We start from the raw sequence: 14,147 nt of genomic DNA on the forward strand, positions 1-14,147 counted from the left end.
GGCTATCTAGTCATTCCTAGGACTAAATGGTCTATGCCACAGGTGAGCAACTTGTCACCTTTCAAATGTTTTGGCCTACAATTCCCATGATCACTCACCATTGGCTGTGCTGGCTTGGGCTGATGGGAGATTTTAGCCAAAATATCTGGAGGGCCAGAATTTGCCCACCCCCAGTCTACACTAACGATTTTTAAAAAACCCCTCTTATACTGAAATCCTATGAACTCAGAAGCAAGCACATTGAGTTCAGTGGGATTTACCCTTAGGTGTGTATAGGCTTGCAACCTTAGTGTATAGTAACATTCGTGAAGTCAGTTATCAAATTGTTGGGAAAAAAATCAAACATGATTTCTGGACTCAAAAGGCTAAATTCATTAGTTTTTGGCACCTTTTAACTTGCTGTACCTGTGGCAATGTTTGTGCTGTTTCAATGCTGGCAGGAGCCTTGGGCAAGGTTTTGCCCAACCACATTTTAAGAAGGATGCAGACAAACTGCAGAGGGTTCAGAGAAGGGCAACAAAGATGATCAGGGGACTGGAAACAAAGCCCTATGAGGAGAGACTGAAAGAATTGGGCATGTTTAGCCTTGAGAAGAGAAGACTAAGGGGAGATATGACAGCGCTCTTCAAATACTTGAAAGGTTGTCACAGAGAGGAAGGCCAGGATCTCTTCGTGATCATCCCAGAATGCAGGACATGGAATCATGGGCTCAAGTGACAGGAAGCCAGATTCTTGCTGAACATCAGGAAAAACGTCCTAACTGTTAAAGCAATACGACAATGGAACCCATGACCTAGGGAGGTTGTGGGCTCTCCCACACTGGAGGCATTCAAGACGAGGCTGGACAGCCATCTGTTAGGGATGCTCTGACTTGGATTCCTGCTTTGAGCATGGGGTTGGACTCGATGGCCTTGTAAGCCCCTTCCAACCCTACTATTCTAGGACTCTAAGGTGCAGATAGTCCCAGGAGTAGCAAAGAGAGAGCAACCACTTCAGCTCAGGGTCATGCACAGGAATTCCAAGGAGGTTTTGCAGGAACAGGCAGAGGTGCAGTCAAGGCAGTCCAGAGGTCAGTCAAGCATCTGTTTTATCAAGCATCAAGGGCGGTGAGATTAAGATCATTAAGATCTATAATCCTATATATATGCACACATATGCACACACAGGCACAGGATTATCTTGGGTTCTAATTCTATTTTGGGACCTGTATTGCAGTATCTTGACTATTTTCTACGTCCTTTGGTCATCAGGATTCCTTCATATTTGAAAGACACCAGGGACTTCATTAATAAGGTGGAGGGCATGGAAATTCGTCCAGAGGCTGTCTTCGTAACTATGGATGGTAATTCCTTATATACTAATATTCCACACGAGGAGGCACGTATGATAGTTGAATCTTTTCTTGATACTAGGGAGGATCTTTCTCCCTCCACATATTTCCTCATGTAATTAGTGGACATCATTCTTGAGAAAAATTATTTCAGATTCTCTCCACAATTTTATTTTCAAGTTAGAGGAGTAGCAATGGGGAGTCCTTTTGCCCCTAGTGTGGCTAATTAACTCATGGCATCCCTAGAGGACACCGCAATATGTAACGTTAACTTCAATCTGTTTTATAAGTATTTTCTTTTTTATAAATGTTATATTGATGATAGCCTTCTAGTATTTTTGAAACAAGACATTTTACATCAATTTTTGACCTGGATCAATACTATACATCCCACTATAACATTTTCTTCTCTTTTTGATGCACTGAGTGTTTCATTTTTAGATACAGAGGTTTACTGCAGACAAAATCATCTCTACATTAGGGGATTCAGAAAACGGACTGACAGGAATTCTCTTTTGCATTTTGAATCTTTCCACCCTGTGCATCTGCATAGGAATTTATTATATGGACAATATTTACGTCTCAAGAGGAACTCCTCACAATATCATCAGTATGTGGATCAAAAAATACTATTTAGGCAAGAATTGGTGGATAGGGGCTATCCAAGGAATATAATAGGGGATGCTGAAACACGAGCAGATGTAGTCTCTAGACCTATGTTATTAAATTGACCTGATAGGAGATCTAATAATAAGATTACAAACTCGGTGGAGTATTCCAATTTGTCCTTCTCTATCAAAAAAGCAATATATAAATACTGGCATATAGTAAGCCATATACTTGGATGTGGCAATGTTCCATGTATAGGATTTAGATGGACAAAAAGCCTTAAAGACTTTCTAGTGCACTCAGATATTGATCCGTCTGTACAACAGGTAACATCACCTGTTACAATTTACAAATGTGGGGGCTGCTCTGTATGTGATCTTTGCTTACCAGTCAAAGCCTTCGAACATCCCATAGATCATCGACTTTTTGAATTGCATCATTTTTCCAATTGTGTGGCCAAGCAAGTTATCTATGTTATTATTTGCCTGTGTGGGTTATTGTATGTAGGAAAAACCTCTCGTACTATTCGAACTAGGATTATTGAACACTGGTCCAAATTAAAAAATCGCGTTTTGGATGCTCCCTTGGTGCAACATTTTGCAGAATGGGCTCATGAGGAAGTTCCTAGTTATAGATAGCATTTATTCTCACAAACACAATTGGACAGATTATAATAATTTACTGCTATGTAAGGAGGCAGAGTGGATTTTCAAACTACAGTCTGTGATCCCTAAAGGTTTGAATGTTTCTCTGGATCTGGCATCTTTTGCGTAATATATAAAGGCATTTGTATTGGGGATATTTTTCTGATGGCATATGAAGCCAAAAACTATACCTTTAACAGTAATGTGGATGACCTAGCCTTTTTTCAGCATTGGGTATTTAAAACCTGCTACGAATGGGTATGCTCACAGCTGCCGACTCAACTTACCGACCTTAGAGCAGGAGAAATTATCAGCCTGTGGTCTGAGGCTTGTTTGGTTACTTTGCGTCTCATTTCAAAGAAATTTGTCGGTAATGTAACGATATTACATGCTTTAAGTGTTCTTTCTTAGCTCTGTGAAGCTCTATGAGATAAGATGCAAGCTATGCCAGCGGATTAAGCGGCCTCATTCGAAAAACTGTTCAGATTACAATGCCTTTCCTGGTAAGGCATTGGTCTGAAATGATTTACCCACTAACCTCCAGGATGGATTATTATAATTATCTTAGGGTGGGACATCCTTTGAAGATAGGTGGGAATGTCCAGGTGCTAATTTCAGACCAATGCCTTACCAGGAAAGGCAGGAGCAGAGCCCACAACACCCGTGTTCCATCTGTTTGTGTTCAAGTCCTTGTGTTTACCTTCCAAGCCCTAATTGGTCCTGTCCCAGTGTACCTTACAGAAACCAACTTTTACCCGTATGACCATGCCCAACCTAGGAATGGAACATCTGAGGATGTCCTGTGTGGAGACATTCGACATCTGAGGTTTGGCTGGTGGCTGGAAGTGGGAAGGCACCCTTTCTCTCAGGAAAGGGTGGAGCTAGAAAGAGACAGCAGCAGCATTTAGAATACAGCTCCCGGGCGCGAGGAGCCCCAGTGATGAAGCGCCTCAGCCCCAGTGGCAAAGCATCAGCAAACAAGCGAGTCAGGCAACTGTGCAAATGTTGCAACGGGGGAGGAAGCCAGGGCAGTCGACTCTTTCCTCCCTATTCCATACTGACAGTAAACAACTGGAAATAAATATGAATGATTTCCCCACCTTCTCATAGTAAACAACTAAGTTTTCCAGGGAAAACCCGCCCAGATAAAAAACCAGTTACGAAGGTAGAAAGCCAGCAGGGGAGTGGGGGGCTATCCAGTCTATTGCACTGAGTGCCACATGCAGAACTATCTACCTGCTGGACGGAAGTCATGGCTGTGTGCTCGGTGTAACGAGGTCCTGGCTCTCAGGGAACAAGTTCATTCCTTTGAGGCCAAGGTTGCTGGACTGCAGAAGCTAAGAGAGGTGGATGGTGGATGAGACCTTCAGGGACCTGTTAGCTGTGTCCCACTCCCAGGGTGACAGCTCCTCTGCTGTCATGGAGAATGTGAGTCTCGGGGAAGGAGGGTGTCATTCTAAGGAAGAGAATGATTCCTTAGAAGGGACCCATTCCTCAGAAGATGAACAAATACCCTCTCGCACCGAGGATGTGCCTCTGGGGGGTGGGGGGCTTGTGGTAGTGGGAGATTCAGTCATTAGACACATCGACAGCTGGGGTTGTGATGGGCGTGTAGACCGCAGGGTGAATTGCCCTCCTGGTGCAAAGGTTGCAGATATCACGCACTGTCTAGATAGCCTAGTGTCAGGGGCGCCCTAGCTGCCTCTTGCAGTCCCTTCCAACAGCCAACTCAGGACACAGACGATGAGGATTCTTTCCAAGGCTTTATTCCTTTATGAGTCTTTCAGATACTAATCACTAGTGACTAAGCAAGGAACAGCGCTGGGGAAAGATAGCAGAGTAGCTTAAGCTCCAGGTAAGGCAGTTGGTCCCCGTTTGAAGGGGAACCACGGGAAGACCTTGAACTTATGGGCTAGGGAGAGATCCTCCCTCTTTCCCTTGGGTCCTCGGGACGCGACTGTTGTTTGAGTGCCAAAAGAGCGGAACGCCTCCTTTTGGTTCCCTCCATCTGTCGTCGCTCCCTGCGTCTGCGCCGAGAGTCCAGCAAGCCCCCCTCCAGCGCTCTCTCGCTGCCAGGGTCACTATCTATCCCAGGATTGCTGGCAGGAGGAATCTCTGCCAGCCGCTGTGCTTGTGAGAGATGAGCGAGCTCCTCTCCCACGGATTGCTGTTCTTCCTCAGAATCAGAACTGCTCTGGGGCTCTATGGGCTCAGTTTCTACCCTGACACCTAGTAGATAGTGGTGGGTTGGTGTCAGTGGTCGTGGTTCATGTTGGTACCAATGATGTGGGGAAATGGAATGTCCTGGAAGCCCAATTTAGGTTGTAAGGAGGTTGATTCCCAGACCACCCGGGTAGCTTTCCCTGAAATGCTACCCATTCCATGTGCAGGGCCAGCTAGACAGGCAAAGCTGAGGAGTCTCAATGTGTGGATGAGATGGCGGTGCAGGGAGGAGGGCTTCAGATTTGTTAGGCACCGGTGTCAAGGAGAAGGCCTCATGAGGCCAAAACTGTGGTGGGAAAGAGTTAATTTTACCTTGCATAGTTTTAGATGGTGTTTTAGTGTTTTAGGGTAGGAAAGGGTGGGATCCTGCAAGAAGATTTACAAGCCAGGCCACCTGGAGGGAGGAAGAGATGTGGGCATACTAGGAATGAAGGCGCCAGGAGAGAGGCCTCATCGGGGGCCCAAGGTCATAAAAGAACTCGGCCTGCCAAGAGGCCAGCAGCACAGCTGCAGAGGTGTGAAAAAACCCAGCCCATCCTCCCTGAGGGATGGGAGGGGGGATGAAAGAGTGAGGGACTGGGTTTGGAATGGGATAAAAAGAGACCAGTGGCCATTCTTCTTGGTCCTTTGCTTTCCGCCTGGTCTGGGTGCAAGGTGCTGCAGTGCTGGCATTAACTAAGGATCCTACTCGGAGGTGTGAGTAGATTAGGGTTATGTAGTCTTTTATTGTTTTCGTCTATGTTGGGTTTCCAAACAGGGAGCTGATATTTGGGGAAATCCTAAATCATACTTTGTCTTGCCTCTCTTCTCATTCCCTTACCCCTTATTAGTAAATAACCATCTACCTCAAAATCATGGCTGCTGTCAATTTTCTGGGTCAGTGCTAATTCATTGGCTACCATCTCCTCCACTGGGAAGGGAGGGGTTGGGATCTGCGCATAGGCCAAGCTGAGCTGACTTTGAGAGATGGGGGGCTGTGGATCAAGGGGTGGTGGTGATTCAGCCCAGAGACCCGGTCTTCCTTGACAACCGGGCCTGTACAAGAGGGACAGACTCCACTTCAACCAAAATTGAACCAAACTGCTGAAGCGAAACATAAAATGGGAGGCAGAGCATCTTTTAAACTACTGCCTGGGAGGAAAGCTGACAAGAGCTCAGCGAGGCAGAGAGGTTGGTGGATGAGACCTTCAGGGACGGTGTGTCCCACTCCCAGGGTGACAGCTCCTCTGCTGTCATGGAGAATGCGGGTCTTGGGGAAGGGAGGGTGTCATTCTGAGGAAGAGGGAAATGATCCCTTAGAAGGGACCCATTCCTCAGAAGATGAACAAATATCCTCTCTTGCCCAGGATGTGCCTCCGGGGGGACGGGGGGCTTGTGGTAGTGGGAGGTTCAATCATTAGACACATAGACAGCTGAGCTTGTGAAGGGCGTGTAGGTCACATGGTGAATTGCCTGCCTGGTGTGACAGTTGTGGATATCAGTGGTCATGGTCCATGTTGGTACCAAGGATGTGGGGAAATGTAGTCGTGAGGTCCTGGAAGCCAAATCTAGGTTCCTAGCTAGGAGGTAGAAATCCAGGACCACCAAGGTGGCTTTCTCCGAATTGTTACCTGTTTCACACTCAGGGCCAGCTAGATAAGCGAAGCTGAGGCGTCTCAATACGTGGATGAGATGGTGGTGCTGGGAGGAGAGGTTCAGATTTCCCAGGGCATCTAGGGAAGGATACCACGTATAGGTGTTTTTATGCAAATCCCAGAAGCTTCCGAGCCAAAATGGGAGAGTTGGAGTGCTTGATTTTAAAGGAAAACCTGGATACAGTGGGCATGACGGAAACCACTGCTGACAAATAGGAGTTGGACCAGTGATAGAGGCTATGACCAGATGAGCTGTGTCCTTCAAGGCCCCAAAGACGGACCAGGACATGGAGTTTCAGAAGTGGGTTTTCCTCTGGAATGTACACAATTTCCCTTCATCACTACACCTGAAACTTTCTCAGAGCCTGAATCCAAGACAAGAAGTCCAGCATGGTTCAAGTTTTCATAGACTTCTGTCTACTGCAAGTAGTAGAAGTGTCCCTTCCCTGAGGTTTGCCAGATGCAAGACGGTAATACCAGGCCATTAGAGACCTATCATTAGCTGCCTTTACTGATAAGAAAGGAAGCCGAATAAGGAATGTGCCAATGCGAAATTTAGGGTCATGACTTCCGCTTAGCAGGTTAAAGATGGTACCATTTAAAAAGTTACTACATTGTGAGTCCAGATGGGCCATCAGAGAAGTTCCAAATAATCCATCCAAAAAGTATATAAAGGAGACTCAGAACACGCAACACTGAAAGTTATCCTTTAGGATAAGCTTCCCTTAACATGTTGCCTGTAGAATCAACCTGAAATTGGTTATCATTATCACTGAGAATTGGCAAATGTCCTTGACTTTGCTTAGAAGCAGTGTTCAGAATGATGTTGGATGTTTCATGCTTTGCATTCAGGCAGACATAACTGCTTGCATTTAGTACTGTTATGCTAGTACTTCGTAGTCAAAGACAAAAAGGCAAACCTTGTCTGAGAGAGTGTTTCTTAAGAACGAGAATTCTGCATCACCCATGTAAAGTGTAAAGTACTGAGAAGTGGTGTAGACTTTAAGAAGGAAAAAAGGTAAAGGTGTCCCCAACCAGTTGTGTCCAACTCTAGGGTGTGGTGCTAATCCCCGTTTCTAAGCCGAAGAGCCAGCGCTGTCCGAAGACGCTTCCGTGGTCATGTGGCTGGCATGACTGAACATTGAGGTGCACGGAACGCTGTCACCTTTCCCGCCGAGGCGGTACCTATTTATCTACTTGCAATTTCTTGCTTTCGAACTGCTAGGTTGGCAGAAGCTGGGACTGGAGCTCACTCCTTCACGCAGCACTCGGGTCTCGAACTGCTGACCTGCCGACCTTCCAGTCTGCAGTTCAGCGTCTTAAACACTAAGCCACCGTGGCCCTAAATAAATAAATAAGAAGGAAACATAAATGCAGTTGTGTACATGTTGGGAAAGAAGAACCTTCGCCACAGGCCTACTTCCATTCACAGAATAAAAAAAGTGTGCTCTTGTTCTGTACAGTGAAGTGAAGGCAGAAAGACCTGACCATCTGATAATATGTTAGTACCCAACCTTCAGTTCAAGAGGAGCCCGGCCAGCTGCAGGATGGGAAGAGGCAGGCTGTGAGCAGGGCCGTAGCCTTGGGACACCCACAACGCCTCCCCCATTTGCCCACGATAACGTACCAGTAAAGTCTGCCAGAAGGAGACTCCCTGAAGGTGAGTAGCTGAAAGGCAGCAAACGTCATAGAGGTGACCCCGCTAATGAGGTGGTCTCCTGGCCTGTAATAATTAGATGGCTCTGGATGCTCCCTGAGCCAAGCCGAGGGGCATTTCACCGCCAGCATCCCACCGACTGCACGGGGCAGAAGCAGTGGCAGAAGAAGCAGCAGCATTGTGTGAGTGGCTGCTACAGTCATCTGACTAGTGACTGTGCCTCCTCTCAGCTCCCTGCCCAGCTAGCCAGAAGGCGGCAAACCCTCTCGCCAGACTTCAGGGGATTTCCTACTGGGGACAGAGCCCAGCCAGCCAAGGCTTCGCCTCCGAAGGGGAGAGGAGGACGCAAACCTCACGCCCACACAGCCTCCTCGCCTGCCCTGAACCTCCTGCCCAGCTCCCGGTGGCATGGGAGGCATTGATGTGCCAGGCCTCTCGGGCTCAGATGCAGGACGTCACCTCATGTTGCTCCCTCATTCAGTGCTTCTGTTATTGGTCTCAGGGGAGATCATCGGAAGAATCCCCCGGTCTTCGCTGAGAAGGAGAATACAGGACTATGATTTTCATAGTTATAAGGGGAAAGCGGCCTCAGCTCTGCAACACCCTGAAATCTGTGTGACTCTGCATGGGGGGGGGGGCACAGCTGGAGAAAAAACTTGTTTGTGAGAACTCACTGATGCAACTCCAGACCCTTGACTTGGGCCGGTGGGGAGGTGGGACCTTGGTCTAACTTTTAACAATGAAACATTTTCATACGAATCGGGATCAAGGTGGTCTTTTGGGATATACGCGAACAAGCACAAAACAGGTCTTGTGGGTGCCTTCCCCTGAAGCAGATAGTTGATGGATCATGTTTCTTGCTCCTATAATCTGTTTTTTTCCTTAACTACCGCTTGTGTGTTAGTGTGTTACTGTTATATTTTAAGGTTTGTTTTATTTTCGCCATCTTGAGCTCTGTGGAGGGAAAAGCATGGCATAAATATTCAAAAATAAATAAATTAATCTGATCGAGCATTGTTTACTCGGACAGGCAGAGAAGCAGAAATATTTTCTGTTTAATTTGCTTGTCTTTCCTGGTGTCTCTATTTAATAAAGCTGCCATTTGCAAATGGCAGAATAATATTTTTAAAAATGACTCTGGTCAAACACTGTTTCTCGGACATGCAGAGAAGCCCAAATATTGGCTGTTTCATTTGCTTGTCTTCCTGGCATCTCCATTTCATACAGCTGCCATCTGCAAACGGCAGAATAATTCGCAAACTGCCACCCACTGAACACTGAGGGATGGGGCAGGTGACGGCCTGCTTTGGATCATCACACACAGCCTATGGTTTGTTAAGCTGCTTTGATGATCACACAACCTATGGTTTGCTAACCATGGGTTGTTCTGCAACATGCGACAGTGAGCGAAACTGCTAGCTCCCAGCATTCTGAACCATTGGCCATGCTGGCTGTGACTGATGGGAGTTGGGTCCAAAACATCTGCAGGGCACCTGTGCTTTCGGGGCTAAATGTCGCCTGTTCTCTTTGCAGACGAGGGTGGGAGGAAGCTGAAGTCAGTCTAATTCAGGGGGAGGAGGGAAATCTGACTACAAAGAATACAAAGGAGGAGAATTAAAACATTTATAATAAAACAAGAAAGTGACACTTCCCCCAGGACAATACCGTAGGCACAAGCTTTTCCCTAAGTTTGGCTGGCAAGGGCAGTTAAATGCCTCACCCTCAACTTCCTGGCAGCACAAGCAAATTTGGCATCCTGTAGCATAATATAATCATCATTACCTGCCAGCAAAGAGCAAACCTGTTCCATAGGGGATCTATTTTCCAAAGAATTAAGAGTATACTGGAGGAATTTGGCTCTCGGGGACTCACAGAGGGGGCAACGGAGGAGATAGTGATCAATATCCTCAACCTCACCGGACTCGCGTATACAAAGTCATAGACGGAATATGGCTTTTTAAAATCTTCCATCCAGGAAAGCAGAGGACATGCTCTGTACTCTCAGGGCTGTAAATGATTTTCGTAGGGGAGCAACAGTGAGCAGAGTGAAAGAGCACTCCAAGCCATACATTGGTTTATACAGGGGATACCAGGTCGAGTATGACGTATTGGAGATGGAATATAGATCTCAACGTTGCATACGTAGGGAAATTCTTTCCTTGTAGAGCTGTTTTAGGACAGGAAGGCCTGGCGTGCGATGGTCCATGGGGTCACGAAGAGTCGGACACGACTGAACGACTGAACAACAACAACAACAACAACAACAACAAGAGCTGTTTTACTCTGTCAGTGTTAGAAGAGGGTGAAACATCTGTACTAATCCCATAGTTATATAAAATGTGTTTTACAGACTGTACCCATGAATTTTGTGTTGGTGTTTGCAGTTGTTAGACACTTTTTAGGTGAGCGGGAGTCACGCCTGCACGGCACCTTCAGCCAGTACAGAGCAAGTGCGGATTGCCCTGTGCTTCCATAGGGAGTATCCCTGTCTCTGCCTGCAATATGGGGCTGGCGTGGCTTGGGGGCCAGCTAGAAGGGATCTCATGAAGGGGTTCTGCACCACCTCTAGGATATAAACATTGGTATATCCCCAGATCTCCGCACCAGACAGCAATCAGGGCAATACCTTCCACAGAAATATCTCAATCGCTGGTGTAACCAGGCTCCCCCCTTGAGACTGAAAAATGCATCAGAGATATATGGCGTGGGAGGTCTTCCACTTAGCAGCCTCCAAGTGGCACTTCCATGAGAGAAGAGCATTAAAACCGAGTCCTACATATTTAAAACTCTGCTGTTGGTCAATGGGTTTATTATCCAGTTTCCATGTATGTATTTCTTTCTTATTTCCAGAACCTACCACGTTAGATTTGGAATGATTGAGTCTTGGATGCTCATTTGTACAGAACTTGTTCAGTTCAGTCAATAGTCTCCCCATTCCAATTGGTGTAGTTGAAGATAAGACAATGTCATCAGCATACAGAAGGACTGAGAGTTTTACATCGAGAATGGTGGCAGGAAAGAATTCCAAGCCGCTCAGTTCTTGAACGGTATTGTTCATATACAAATTGAACAGGAGGGGAGCCAAAAGGCAGCCCTGACGTACACCTCTTTTGGTCAAGTTGCTTTCTGAAAGCAGGCCATTTGCCCCAAGTCTGACCCTGAGAGAGGTATGAGAGTGGAGCTTTTAAATTAAGTAGAGCAACCTTCTGTCAGTATTGTGGTAGATAACTTTTCCCATAGGCGACTTCTGTCGATAAGATCAAAAGCTGAGCCGAAGTCCACAAAAGCGGGGAATAGTTCTTTTCTACCTTGTTGAGAGTATTTTTGAATAAGATGGTGAAGAACAAAGCATTGGTCTGTTGTGGACTTTCCCTTTCTAAATCCTGCCTGTTGTTCAGCGATGATTGAATTTTCAGCAGCCCAAATATCTAGTCTGCGTAGTAGATATTTTGTGTACAATCTAGAGACGATACTTAGCAGACTAGTTGGGCTAAAGTAGATCAAAATTGGATCAGACTTAAAACCTATCTTGTGAATTGGGACTACAATACTCACCCCCAAGCCCTGAGGAGCTCTCCCATGAGAATGTATCAAAGTGAATATGGTGGCGAGGACTAGACACCACCAATCAGAATTTGCTCTGAGCAATTCTCCGGGGAGCATATCCTCACCAGGGGCTTTTTTTGTAGGGAGGGAGTTGATTAAGCCTTTTGACATCTAGTCGCTGTCTAATGAAACATATAGATCAACGCAGATAAGGGGGAAAAGTGTGTTTGAACAAAGCCCCTCATGATCTTGCATTTAAAATGGAAGCAGAAAGCTCTGGTAAAGTTGCAGGATTTTAGCCAGGTGTGGAAATGCTTTTATACTAGCTTGTTCCTTTCTAAGGATTTTTGTCCCTCAGCAATGAAAATTGGTTTTGTATATTCTTAAGTCTCCAGCAAAGGAGATCGTAACCTTGTGGTGGTGCTGGAGCTTGAGCACCTCAAATACACCATGAGCTAAACCGTGAAGGGACACCCAAGAAGGGAAGGTCATGGCAGAGAGATCAGACTAAATACGATCCCTGGGGAAGGAAAAGGCAACCCACCCCAGTATTCTTGCCATGAAAACTAAATGGATCAGTACAACCAGAGATATGTTGGTATACCATCGGAAGATGGGACTCCCAGGTCGGAAGATGGTCAAAATGCTACTGGCGAGGAACAGAGGATAAGTTCAACTAGCCCCAGGTGTGATGACGCAGCTAGCTCCAAGCCGAAAGGACGGCTAGCAGCTGATGGTGCTGGTGGTGAACGACGAATCTGATGTTCTAAAGATCAACACACCATAGGAACCTGGAATGTAAGATCTATGAGCCAGGGCAAATGGGATGTGGTTATTGGGGAGATGTCAAGATTAAAGATAGACATTTTGGGTGTCAGTGAACTGAAATGGACTGGAATGGGCCACTTCACATCAGATGACCACCAGATCTACTACTGTGGAACAGAGGACCACAGAAGAAATGGAGTAGCCTTCATAATTAATAATAAGGTGGCTAAAGCAGTGCTTGGATACAATCCAAAAAAATGACAGAATGATCTCAATTCGAATTCAGGGTAAGCCATTTAACATCACAGTGATCCAAATATATGCCCCAACCACAGATGCTGAAGAAGCAGAAGTAGATGAGTTCTATGAGGATCTGCAGCACCTACTGGATAGTATGCCAAACAAAGATGTTATTTTCATTACAGGAGACTGGAATGATAAGGTGGGTAGTCAAACGACACCTGGAATTACAGGCAAGCATGGTCTGGGAGAACAAAATGAAGCGGGTCATAGGCTGATAGAATTTTGCCAAGACAACTCACTGTGCATAACAAACACTCTCTTCCAACAACCTAAAAGATGACTTTATACATGGACTTCACCAGATGGTCGACACCAAAATCAGATTGACTACATCCTTTGTAGCCAAAGGTGGTGGACATCTATACAGTCGGTAAAAACAAGACCTGGAATTGACTGTAGTTCAGATCATGAACTTCTTATTGCACAATTTAGAATCAGACTCAAGAGAATAGGGAAGACCGACAGATCAGTTAGATATGAGCTCACTGATATTCCTCATGAATATGCAGTGGAGGTGAAGAATAGATTGGAGGGACTAGATTTAGTAGATAGGGTGCCGGAAGAACTATGGACAGAAGTTCGCGACATTGTTCAGGAGGCAGCAACAAAAAACATCCCAAAGAAACAGAAAACCAAGAAGGCAAGATGGCTGCCTGCTGAGACACTGGAAGTAGGAAAGAAGGAAAGCAAAAGGCAACAATGATAGGGGGAGATATGCCCAATTAAATGCAAAGTTACAGAGGTTAGCCAGAAGAGATAAGGAATTATTTTTAAACAAGCAATGCGCAGAAGTGGAAGAAGATAACAGAATAGGAAGGACAGGAGACCTCTTCCAGAACATTAGAAACATCGGAGGTAAATTCCAGGCAAAAATGGGTATGATCAAAAACAAAGATGGCAAGGACCTAACAGAAGCAGAAGAGATCAAGAAAAGGTGGCAAGAATTTCAAGACGAGGTTGGACAGCCATTTGTCAGGGATGCTCTGATTTGGATTCCTGCGTTGAGCAGGGGGTTGGACCCGATGGCCTTGTAGGCCCCTTCCAACCCTACTATTCTATGATTCTATTCTATAATATATGGAAGATCTGTATAGGAAGGATAATAAGATCAGGGATAGATTTGACGGTGTAGTCAGTGAGCCAGACAGCCTGAAGAGTGAGGTTGAATGGGCCTTAAGAAGCATTGCTAATAACAAGGCAGCAGGAGACAACAGTATCCCAGCTGAACTGTTTAAAATCTTGCAAGATGATGCTGTCAAGGTGATGCATGCCCTATGCCAGCAAATTTGGAAAACACAAGAATGGCCAGCAGATTGGAAAAAATCAACTTATATCCCCATACCAAAAAAGGGAAACACTAAAGAATGTTCAAACTATTGAACAGTGGCACTTATTTCACATGCCAGTAAGGTCATGCTCAAGATCTTGCAAGG

The 14,147-nt window shown here is 45.8% G+C and overlaps 1 pseudogene; it reads left to right on the forward strand.

Moving 5' to 3' along the window:
- Positions 1–1,335: 1,335 nt before the first annotated feature.
- LOC146356525 (uncharacterized) lies at positions 1,336–2,061 on the forward strand (annotated as a pseudogene).
- Positions 2,062–14,147: the final 12,086 nt, after the last annotated feature.

Source organism: Heloderma suspectum, chromosome 2 (genome assembly GCF_057233095.1).
Source record: "Heloderma suspectum isolate Gila_16-S chromosome 2, 16-S_ref, whole genome shotgun sequence".
Lineage (NCBI taxonomy): Eukaryota > Metazoa > Chordata > Lepidosauria > Squamata > Helodermatidae > Heloderma > Heloderma suspectum.